General features: G+C 38.2%; 1 protein-coding gene across 1 annotated transcript in view; it reads left to right on the top strand.

Annotated features, from left to right (window-relative positions):
- LOC105234167 (uncharacterized) overlaps positions 1-12,204 on the top strand; it is a 138,466-nt gene that overhangs the window by 111,907 nt on the left and 14,355 nt on the right. The window lies entirely within an intron of this gene.

Below are 12,204 nucleotides of genomic sequence, written 5' to 3'. Positions count from 1 at the left end.
GCAAACTTAATCTACCCTCTCAGGGGATAAAAATAAGCAAGGTAGTAGTAATCGATATTGAAATGTATGGCGGGCACTCTATGACTAAGTCCAAAGTATGTAGTATAATATGTTCAGATATATTAAGTAGAATGTTTTCTTGGAATTGTTTATTACAATATCATTTTGATGTAGATACTAACTTCTATGTGTATTTTTTTAGACCAGTTACGCATATAGAGCCACTTGTGTAATCTCCCCACAGCGAGTAATCTCGGGGAAAACCCAACAGTGCAATGAATCAATGTTGGCGTGTCTGCACGTGTTATCAGAGTTATTAGATAAAGTCATGTTAGCATTAGCTTAGATTTTGTTTCTCTTCTATTGCTCAATATTTATCTACTGCATAACCGTTATCAATTGTTATCGATAGATACACGTTTTAAGTAAATAATAAATGAAAGCTTTTATTGCAAATATAAATATTTCATAACTTATCACAACCTAAGCCTTTACAATAAACTTTTGGGGGAATACTGCTATGTAAAAGAAATAAGAGCACGACATTAAATAAAGACAAGTAAGGAAGAGCTAAGTTCAGGTGCAATCGAACATTTTATTCTCTCGTAATTTGCAAGAACCAAAGCCAGGGAAATACTTTAAGGCGGCAGAACCAATAATATAATATAGAGTAAAGTCAACCGAATGTTCGAAAATCCTGATATTAGTTACATAGGGTCTAGGCGAAGTTTTCGTTTAAATTGATGTATTTGGCATACACTAAGGTCATTATTCGTGCAAAGTTTTATCACGTTATATTAATTGCTTCTTGATTTGCGTACTGGAAACTGAACGAATCAAATGGAATTTAAAATTGTGCTATATGCGAAGTAGGCGTGGTTATTATCCGATTTCGCTCGTTTTCACAACGTGCCATACGAATACGAAAAAAATTCCATGTGTCAATTTTTTTCGAAATCGGTCGGATGGATCCCTAGATACGGGATTTCACCAAAAAGTAAGCAGTGCCACGCCCACAGCCCAAATTTTACACCGTTTCCCATGAAACTTTTTCATGCCATTCCGCCGGCAAATTTTTACTTCTCTGACGCATTTAATTTTTGATTTATCGCGCTTTTAGTAGTTTTGAACAGTACCGTTATATAGGGAGTGAATGGGATTTTCATCCGATTTCATCCATTTTTACAAAAAAGAAGGTGGGAATTCTTGTAATATTTGCGCTGGGCGAACTTTATTATTGTAGCTGAAGCGGTTTAGAAGATATGCACATTAAACTTATTAGAGGATAGGGCTATGCCCACTTTTTTCCCACAGAGCCTCTTACTACTGCGATCCCTTGTGCCAAATGTGAGTTTTATATCTTAATTAGGTGCTTAGTTATGGCACCTTATAGGTTTTCGGTTAATAGGGATTTGTTAGCGTGCCAGTGATCCGATTACGCCCATCTATTAAGCAAATACGCTTTTCTGTGCCGATAAATCTGAGATGACTTTAACTTCATCTTTACTGGCGTAGACACCGCTTATGCGGTTTAGCCGAGCTCCAACATCGCGCCAGCCGTTTCTTCTATTCGCTATTTGGTGTTAATTGGAAAATCCCAAATTGGAAGCTAGAGTGTTTTCAATGTCGCTATATATCTCGTACAGCTCATCGTTCCATCAACCGACTATAAATCTTCCGAAAAATATTTCTCTCGAAAAATTCTAAGACCGTCTTATCAGGTGATCTTATTGTCCAGAACTCCACACCATACAGCATTATGGGAATAATGAGGGACTTGTAGATTTTGGTCTTTATTCGTCGAGAGAGGACTTTACTTTTCAATTGCCTACTCAGTCCAAAGTAGTACCTGTTGTTAGGGATATTGGTTCCAAGTTAGAAGAAATTAGCTACGACTTCATAATCATGATTGTCAACATTGACGTGGGACAGGAAATATTTCGTCTTGCCCTCGTTCACAACCCATTTGTTTTGCTTCCTTATCCAGTCTGAAGAAAGCAGAACTAACGATGCGGTTGTTGAGACCAATAATATTAATATCATCGGCGTACACTAGCAGTTGTACACTCTTACATAGGATTGTATCTACTCTATTTACATCTGCAGCTCGTGCGATTTTCTCCAGCAATTGAATGAAGAGGTCTTGTTTAAAATCTCTCTTGGTATCGAACGGCTCGGATAGGTCCTTCTCAATTCTAACGGAACTTGTAGTGTTGCTCAAGGTCAACTTACACAGCCGTCTTAGCTTTGCGGACGAGTATGCCGCAAATTCAGACCCAGCATCATAAAGGCGGTTTCTTTTCGTGCTGTTGAAGGCGGCTTTAAATCGATGAAGAGGTTGTGTATGTGGATCTTCCTTTCACAGTTCTTTTCCAAGATTTAACGCATGTTGATACTGATAAAGTCCAATCAATTTGTTGACGGTGGGCTTAAATCCTTCACACGCTACGCTCCATATGTCCTTATATGTGGCAATAAGGAAGCCTATACCTCAATAATTGGCGCAGGTTGTAGGTTCACCCTTTTTGCAGATTTGGCAGAACACGATTAAACGGGAATGCACATTTTGCACAATGCTTTGCAGATAAGATTCCTTATATAAATAATCTAGAGTTACCTTTGGGGAACTTCGTTCTGGATACTGAAGCTGTCTTGAATCCTACTTATCTAGAATCAACCCCGATAAACTAATTGTATGTCCAGCGTTCAATGAGTCCCCGCATAAATCTAACTTCTCCTTGTATCCTCAGCGAATCGCACTCACCTAACCTAACCTATCTCTTTCTTTAATTAAGGAGGAATGAAATGCTCAAACCGAAATAGGGAAACGGATAGAGTATTCACCTTCTATGAAAATGCTCCAACTAAATCATGAAAAATGAATAATCAAAGAAGACTTTCTTCTTAGAATAGATATAAAATGAATACGTTGAATATAACTATTTACCATATACTGTAGCAGTTTAGTTCAATTGCGATAAACATTAAATTATGGAATTACTCAGGTGGTTACCCTATCTGACGTATATTTTGATTTTAAATGTCATTTGTAAGGTTTTGCACTTGATAACATTTCATTCAACCATGTGAAATAGTCACGACATTATGGTCCGATATTCGCTGCCTTCTAGTTTCGACAATTTACACATAAGTGTTTGTATGCGTCATCATGAAGTCCATGCGAACTACATGCATATCTAGGCATGGGCATACTATATACTTATGACATATGTACCTCAGCGCTGATAACTTTCTAATTGCAATAACTCGATAACAGAAAGAGGTACTTTCAATAACTAAACCGACCGTCTTTAATAAAATATGGCACACCACTTGAAACACAAGCTCCCAAAAATTAAATTTACTTACGATTTTTTTCAATTTCGTTTTAAGTAGTAGTACTTGACTCTGAAAACAATGCAATTAAGTTGAACAAATAAACAAGACAACTAACAACAACAAAGCATGTTGAATGCTTATCACGATTGCTGAGAGCCAGAGAGGCAGGGGCTAAAATTTAGACAAAACAGGGAGGGGGTCAAAATGGTCGAAATTCGGAGCATGCAAATACGCTCGAGTGTGACGCCAGAAGCAACCAGCCAGTGACAGATTAAATAGCCAATCAAAACAACAAAGGTAGAGAATCAAGAGGGGCTACACCGTAACCGCAGATGGCAACCCTTGTCATAAAGTTCACATAAAAAGTCACAAGTTGACAGCAAATAAAATTGTTTGTCCTTGTTTCATAGCCACCAAAGGTGAACTCACAGCAGACAAGCATTGAGGAAGCTATTTAAGAGTTATGCTAACCGGTATATGGGAGGGCTGAATGCCGTCAAGTTGACATTTCAATGAAGTAAAGGTCAGAAAACCACAAACACAGTTAATTATCGAGTCACTCATCGACAGCAAATACTCACCGCCGGAACGAAGGTCGGAGCAGTTACAAGTGGTTGACAACCGAACGGAGGAGAAAGTACTCGTAAATAAGCACAAATTTAAACGCCGGAAATCTCTTTTAGCTACAAAACTAAACCACAATTTGAGGGTATTCACCAGAAACATGGTGCAGCTCGTCCGACAGCTGAGTAAATTAACTTTGCTTCTAACCAAAGTTGCCAGAGTATGGCAACAAGGTGTAAGCAAAAATTTATATTTACTTTTCTAACGAAGAATCGTAAGGAAAACTAAAATAACAACAACTAATACCACACTGAAACTGCAGCACTGGTATCATCGGCTAATCAGTAAAGTTTACAAAAGTCGAAGTATTGAAAGCTTCCATAGATACGACAGGGCACGAACTCGTAAGCACCGAGTGATGCACTAGCTGCCTAAGAAATCTTTACTACAAACAAGTGTCCACTCATCTTGCAGTAAGTCAGCTTTAGTCTTTCGTTCTGAGTGTTGTTTTTGTGAGCAATTTTGTCCTTTTTTATTTTTGTGTTCCACATAACTTTGCTCACCTAGTATTTAAAATATGTGCCATCATACCGCAAACTGTCCGCCTTTGGGGCATGCATTGTTTACGCCTCAGCAAGTCATTCCTGCGGCAAAGGTATACAAAGCCATAGCAGTGCGCATAGTGGGAAACGGTAAGGCGAGAAGCGCAAGCTGTAAGAATTTAAACTTTTCGGTAAGATCAACAGTGTGAATAAGCAAGAAGCCAAATGGAGGTTACAGAAAAGCCCTGGCAGCATGGAAGCACGGTAATGAAAGCTAACAAATATTGATGTAAATGTTCTTAAATTGAAGCATAAATAAATAAGGGAATTTTAAATCAAATTTATCAAATAAAGTATTTAATTTAATTATTTTTATAATTTATATAATTTTACAGGTTTACAGGCTTAAGTCCTGTTAGCTGGTAACAACACCTAAAGTTGAATGAAACTTTTATGGAAGTTGTGCTGTTTATAGTATATACTTATATGCAGAGGGCTTGTCCGGAAAGTAATAGGACTGAGCCAATTTAAAAAACATTTATTGAACCAATCGTTACAATTCTTTAAAAACTTTCAAAATAGGCTCCTTCTGCGTCGATGCAGGACTGCTAGCGCGATTTCCAAGCATTGAAGGCGCCAGGGAAGGCATTCTCCGGAATAGCCTTGAGAGCCGAGGTGCATGCTGCTTGAATCCCCTTTCATCGGCCTTTTCAGGCAAGGAAACAAAAATATTTCGGCGGGGTCAAATCTGAGCTGTAGGGCGGCTGCGGAAACGTTGGGATGCCGGCCTTGGTTAGGTAGCTATTCACAAGAAAGGCGGTGTGAGCCGGGGCGTTGTTGTGGTGCAACCTCCAATTGACTGCGATGTCTTGTCGAAACCGGCGGCTGCGGAAACGTTGGGATGCCGGCCTTGGTTAGGTAGCTATTCACAAGAAAGGCGGTGTGAGCCGGGGCGTTGTCGTGGTACTCTACTGGTGGTGGTGGCTACTCTATGATTGGTGGTAGGGCTGTCAATAACTTTCGCAAGCGACCATATAGCCATTTACTCTTTCGGTCTAATATTTTCTAGACCCGCATACGGAAAAAGAAATTCTGTGTTGAATTCACGTCGATAATATCATTCTAAATCGGAAGCGAATATTTTTTAGAGCATACTTTGGTTGAATCTCAAAAATATATTCATGATTTTGAAGTCCGGAGGATCCCCTGAAAAATTCACTCGTTTCCTCCTATATCTCAATAAGGTCAGGCAAAACGATTTAGTTCACAAAAATTGATAATGTTGATCATACCTTCCATTGTCACTAATACGATTCGCACTCATACCTTGATTTTCAATTACGCTTTATTTAAGTTTTTACTAATTTTAATCTTATCTTTTCCACTTTGACAAGTAAGCAAATCTATTTGAAGAATCTTATATTGAAAGTAGTTCTGAAACTGAAGTAAATATAGAAACAGAGCACACCAGATTAATTTTGGAATGTCATAACAATATGTCTACATAATTATCAAAGCACTCGTAAATTGAAAAGGTGATGGCCAGTATCGCAAAGGCTTGAAAACGCTTCCCTAGAGAAAAGGCAACAAATTAATCCGCAACCCCTCACAACTAAAGCGCTTTTTCACTTCTAAATTACTACAAAGCAATGAAAAGAAAAACAGATTTACTACCAGCCAGCTTGCAGCTTAGAAGTTTTAAACTCAATTCAGTTGATAACACAGTCAACAAAATTTGCTGCTTTCACAATATTATTAAGAGAAGATAGAAGAAGCTAGGATTATTCTGCCGTTTCCAACAACTAGAATGAGTGCTGAGTAAAGAAAGTCGTGGGTCAATAGTGTATGAATTTTTCTGCAGTTTTAATTGCTCCATATGATATAAGTGAAGTGATAATCAACCTATGAATAAAGTGAGAAAAATAGTCGGAAGCACCTTCCTGAAGTATCCTGCAGAATAAGGACTTCACTCTCTAATTGCAGGTTATTTGCTGTAAAGGTCTGTCCTTAGTTCGATAAACATGACAATTATTTTTGCTTAAAAGCTGAAAATAAAGAATGCTATATTCGAATATATCCTAGCTGCTAGGCCAACTTTGGTTTAATGGGTGCATGGGTGCAAAAATACATAAAAGTATGCTTTTATTTTGTATCACCTTTATTGAGTCCAAAAGGCGTACACAAAGAGCATAGTTTTTGAAAGGACATGTCAACTGCAGGGCACTTTGCTACACTAAAAGAATCCGTACCTATGACACACGAGGTATGACATTTAAGTAATGAGACTGATTCCATAAAAACCGTATATTTGAAAATTATACAACAAATCTGCCATCCCCTTCAAAGTAGTCCGTTTGGGCAGCTATACAGCGATTCCAGTGTGTTTTCCATGCTTCGTAACATTTCTGCTTCGACTGGGATGTCCGCGAGTACCCTCGTCACGGCCGCCTGGATGTCCATAATGGACTAAAAATGGATTCCTTTGACCACCGATTTTCTTTTAGGAAACAAAAAAAAGTCACAGCGACATGTCGGGCGAATAAGGCGGCTGTTGCAACACGGCGATCCCTTTAAAGGCCAAATACTGGGACACGCTGAGGGCGGTGTGACACGGAGCGTTGTCGTGATGAAGGATCCAGTTACGAGTGCTGTCTGGGCGCACTCGTTTTCGCAACCTTTCGAATACTTGGCAATAGTAGACTTGATTCACAGTTTTCCCCGGTGGAACGAATTCTTTGTAGACGATTCCACGGCTATCAAAAAAAGCAATAATCATCGTTTTCACCTTCGACTTGCTCATGCGAGCTTTAATCTTAAAATCAGTCTCATTACTTAATTGTCAAACCTCGTGACATATATATAAACGTATACTTGTATATGTATATAAATACATTCATCTATGTTTTTAATCCGCAAAGGCGCAACAGTGTTTAGTAGTTTAGTTATACAAGTCTTATCACTTATTTATGTATGTGTGTCTGTTCATAGAGCTTCACTTGACTTTGTATAAGCATAATCTCATCGGAGCATTAGTATGAAATTGAGTTTGCCTGGATGTCTGTGATTTTCTGTACGTTTCTAAACAGACAGCAAATTGCTTCGTTGTCAAAGGCAGCTGTTCAAAAAGAAAGAAAGGACGGAGCACTAAAAACAATCAGTCAAAGCCTAAAGTGTTCGTCTAATGAACACAAAGAGACTAAGGTATGATATTGTTGGAACTAGTATGACAAAATAAGTTTAAATTTCTGTTTGGTGTACTTTTTTAGTTTGGTAAAGAAATGAAAATATAGAAAGAGAAAGAATTTCACTTAAGTGATATAATGAAAAAGTTAAGAATAGTATCAAACAGATTCATACCCTTTTTAGAAGTTTTCACCATAAAACATTTAATAAGCTATTTTTTAGGCCTAGACTTTATGGTAACAATATATGTACTCGAAGTCATTTATGTATAAAAAATTAGAAAAAATGCTAACTGCGGTTGTATCGAGGATAGAATACCCATCACAAATAAAAAAAATCCATACAATATAATTTTCAATCGCCCGGTTTGTATCCCAGCTTTATAGTACTATGAACTCAGATCTGAATTTTTTTTTTTTTGAATAATGATGCTTCGGAAATTGTTTTAATATATCCGATCAAATAGGAAAGTTACCCAAGCAAGAAGTTGATTTTGATTCTTCGTGAGGGTTCTGATCACTGATAATTATAATTTATATAGTGATAGGTAGAGCCATGTGCAGCGGTTCGCTTGGGAGGAGCTAGAAACGATTATTTTACATATGGCTAAAGTAGCTCACGACCTCTGGCCTTAGACCAAGTGTCCTGTGGTACCCAAAAAACATCCGATTGAAGGTTTTATGCTAACGTAAGAAAGCGAATCATACCTCCCCATGGTTGTGCTCTGGCTTTGGGACCCGTCACGTAAAAACATATATACATTTTTTTCTATCTGGTAATAGTAGGCGTCGGAACCAGTGATGGCGCCATTTCGCCTTCGTGATGCCTCAGCCAAGGTTTTTCTTAAAAATAAAGGAGGTGGTTCCACCCCTACCTCGTGCGGCATGTACGCAGAGGTTTACCAGAAATCTCCGATATCGCACTTCAACTTAGCCGCCACCATATAAGCGTTCCTGAAATTAAGTAAAAGAAAAACCGTTAATGACCGTTAATGGTCCCGGTTCTACCCGTATCATTAGTCGACATCAGCTTTTGACTACTTGTTCTCAGTCCAGAGATATGGTTTTTCGTCAGCTACGATTCCTGGATCAGGGCGACATTAGCTTCATCTAGTTTTAGACGAAGCGTAAACTGGCGGAGGCCGTCTTCTTATGTTGGAAATTAATCTGGAGGAATCCCATCCTTTAGACTCTGCTCGAGAACAACTAGTTCAGCGCTTACGTCGTGCTGCACTTGAACCACAGAAAACACTGTTCAAAACTCCCTATGTCCGAAGGACTCGGGTCGTTTGACCATCTCCTGACCACTGACTGAGGACCACCCTTTCAAACCCTTGCTTATGGCTACCTCGCGGCGGTTGCGACATTACCCGTCAGCCATTTCTGATAAGTGTCATCCCATCATACTCAGGTGACAGAATGCCACAACCACCAGCCAGGGTTCTACCAAAGTAATAAAGAGCTAATCCTACTCATTATCCGGTTTCACGGCTACAGTCGTCAGGAGTTTAAAAGCCGTACAGGCCATACGTCCCCTATCTGTTAATAACAAAAAACATAGAAAACCGGAAGGTGGAAGGCGGAAGAGCTCAAATTTGGAAAGCCTTTTTTAATGATGTACATACATATCTAAACCAATTTTTTACCACCTTAGGTACATATACTTCAAAAAGTCGCCGACGTTTCCTCCTGGATGTTACAAACTTCGTGACGAACTTAATATATTCTGCTGAGGGTATAAAATATTTATTATGCTTAAAATGCCTTTGAGAGTCCAGAGCTACTCGTTTACTCTAATGTCCTCATAGAATTACAAATTGTGTATTGCAAAAGCCTGCTATTATCTTGGCACTGCATAGGTAATTGAGAAATAAAATATTTCTCTTCGCACTTCATAACGGGTGATTTTTTTGAGGTTAGGATTTTCATGCATTAGTATTTGACAGATCACGTGGGATTTCAGACATGGTGTCAAAGAGAAAGATGCTCAGTATGCTTTGACATTTCATCATGAATAGACTTACTAACGAGCAACGCTTGCAAATCATTGAATTTTATTACCAAAATCAGTGTTCGGTTCGAAATGTGTTTCGCGCGCGTGTTTTGTTCAGCGATGAGGCTCATTTCTGGTTGAATGGCTACGTAAATAAGCAAAATTGCCGCATTTGGGGTGAAGAGCAACCAGAAGCCGTTCAAGAACTGCCCATGCATCCCGAAAAATGCACTGTTTGGTGTGGATTGTACGCTGGTGGAATCATTGGACCGTATTTTTTCAAAGATGCTGTTGGACGCAACGTTACGGTGAATGGCGATCGCTATCGTTCGATGCTAACAAACTTTTTGTTGCCAAAAATGGAAGAACTGAACTTGGTTGACATGTGGTTTCAAACAAGATGGCGCTACATGCCACACAGCTCGCGATTCTATGGCCATTTTGAGGGAAAAACTTCGGACAACAATTCATCTCAAGAAATGGACCCGTAAGTTGGCCACCAAGATCATGCGATTTAACGCCTTTAGACTATTTTTTGTGGGGCTACGTCAAGTCTAAAGTCTATAGAAATAAGCCAGCAACTATTCCAGCTTTGGAAGACAACATTTCCGAAGAAATTCGGGCTATTCCGGCCGAAATGCTCGAAAAAGTTGCCCAAAATTGGACTTTCCGAATGGACCACCTAAGACGCAGCCGCGGTCAACATTTAAATGAAATTATCTTCAAAAAGTAAATGTCATCAACCAATCTAACGTTTCAAATAAAGAACCGATGAGATTTTGCAAATTTTATGCGTTTTTTTTTAAAAAAAGTTATCAAGCTCTTAAAAAATCACCCTATACATTGCATCGTGCCCAGGCTCATATACAAGTGGCACAGAAATATAGATACTCAAAATCATAAAATATGGTGTTCTGACAGTATCGTTTCGTTAGTTTTATGAAGTTCGATAGATAGAAAAATACATTGGTTCATTAAATCATGAACAAAAGAATGGGAACGCTATGTTACTATAAAGTTCGACAGTTCGTTTCGTTTATGAACTTGCCGTGTCTTTTATTTTCATATAACTTAACCAAATATTTTCCTTTGCACATTTGCTTTTGTAAAGTACAAAGTTTTGTTGCTGGGAAAGAAATTTTCGTCCATATCCAAAGCCACTTGGAATAATATTTTTTGTCATTTAAAAATGCAATAACTAATACAACAAAATGCCATAACAAAAAGGGTCAATCTGGCGAAAGTGTCATAAATTTTACTTATATACATAAATGACATTATTCCCAATTTTTCAATTGCATACGAGTATATAAGCCAAATGTTTTTGTTGTTGCTGTGGCAAAATCCATTTTAATCCATTTGAAAATGTTTTAAAGCTCCTATGTGCACATTGTCTCACACAGAAAATTTATGCACACACACATCTGTGTGCATACGTGTCATAAGTAGTGGCGCAGTATGCGTGTGTGTGTGAGTGTCTGTGAGGAACGGCTGATATTAGTTAAGGCTGCGCTTATAAATGCTAGTGCACGCTTTTGGCTTTGACATAAGCCATTGTGACGTAAACAAATCGAATTTTATTTTATGCACTTAATTTATGGATAGGCGAGGCTTCGAGCCACTGTCACGCACACCCAGTTGCCGATGCATGAGCGAATGTATATCTATGCATGTTTGCGTTCATTAAGTGTGAATGGATATGAATATAGATTTTATATTTAATAAAAATTTATATAAGTTTCTACTTAAAATATTTTGGAACATTCGTGTGTGTGTGTGTGTGTGTATGAATGTGTGCGTAAGTGTTTCGGAAAGCTGTTGTGCGCATACAACATTGTGTTGTGGAAGTAATTTATGACTGTTGACTTAAAGTGCTTGCATTACCATATTCATCTCCGCTATGACTCTATTCCACTAGCTGGCTTACGGCCTTCGCCTCCCTCTGCAATTTATAATTTCCAATCATATCCGCTGACTTACTTTAATGTCACCATGCATTTCAGGCTCACTTGTATATGGTATATACAGTATATGTATTAGGGTGGGTCAAAAATAATTTTTTTTTTTTTTGCTTAGTATTGTATAAAATAGGATCTTAGACACCTCTATGAAAATAGCACCAATCCTATGAAGTAAAGTCAGCCGGATGTTCGAAAATCCTGATATTATTTATATCGGCGTTAGGTCAAGTTCTCGCCCACTTTTATCCATTTTAGAACAAAGCTACACTGTTATGAGTGCAAAAAACCATTTCATTTTTATTGAGATAATTGGCTGCTATATGCGGTATAAAGACACCCGGAAGTTCGAAAATCTTTTCATTAGGTATAAGGGGGCTCAGGTAAGTATTGAGCCGTTTTAAACTAGTTTTGATTCACAGAGATTCTATTATCGGGAAAGGATTATCTCCCATTTTAAATTATATGTCTCACACACTGAGTGATTTTTCAGTAAAAAGTCGAAAAAGTCATAGCGGGGCATACTCTAAAGACATTATTCGTGCAAAGTTGTATACCGTTATACTAACTGCTTCTTTATTTGTATACTAGTAAGAGAGAATCAAATGGAGTTTAAAATTTTTTAT

Source organism: Bactrocera dorsalis, chromosome 2, assembly GCF_023373825.1.
Source record: "Bactrocera dorsalis isolate Fly_Bdor chromosome 2, ASM2337382v1, whole genome shotgun sequence".
NCBI classification, from domain to species: domain Eukaryota; kingdom Metazoa; phylum Arthropoda; class Insecta; order Diptera; family Tephritidae; genus Bactrocera; species Bactrocera dorsalis.
This window is presented reverse-complemented; position numbering and strand designations above follow the sequence as displayed.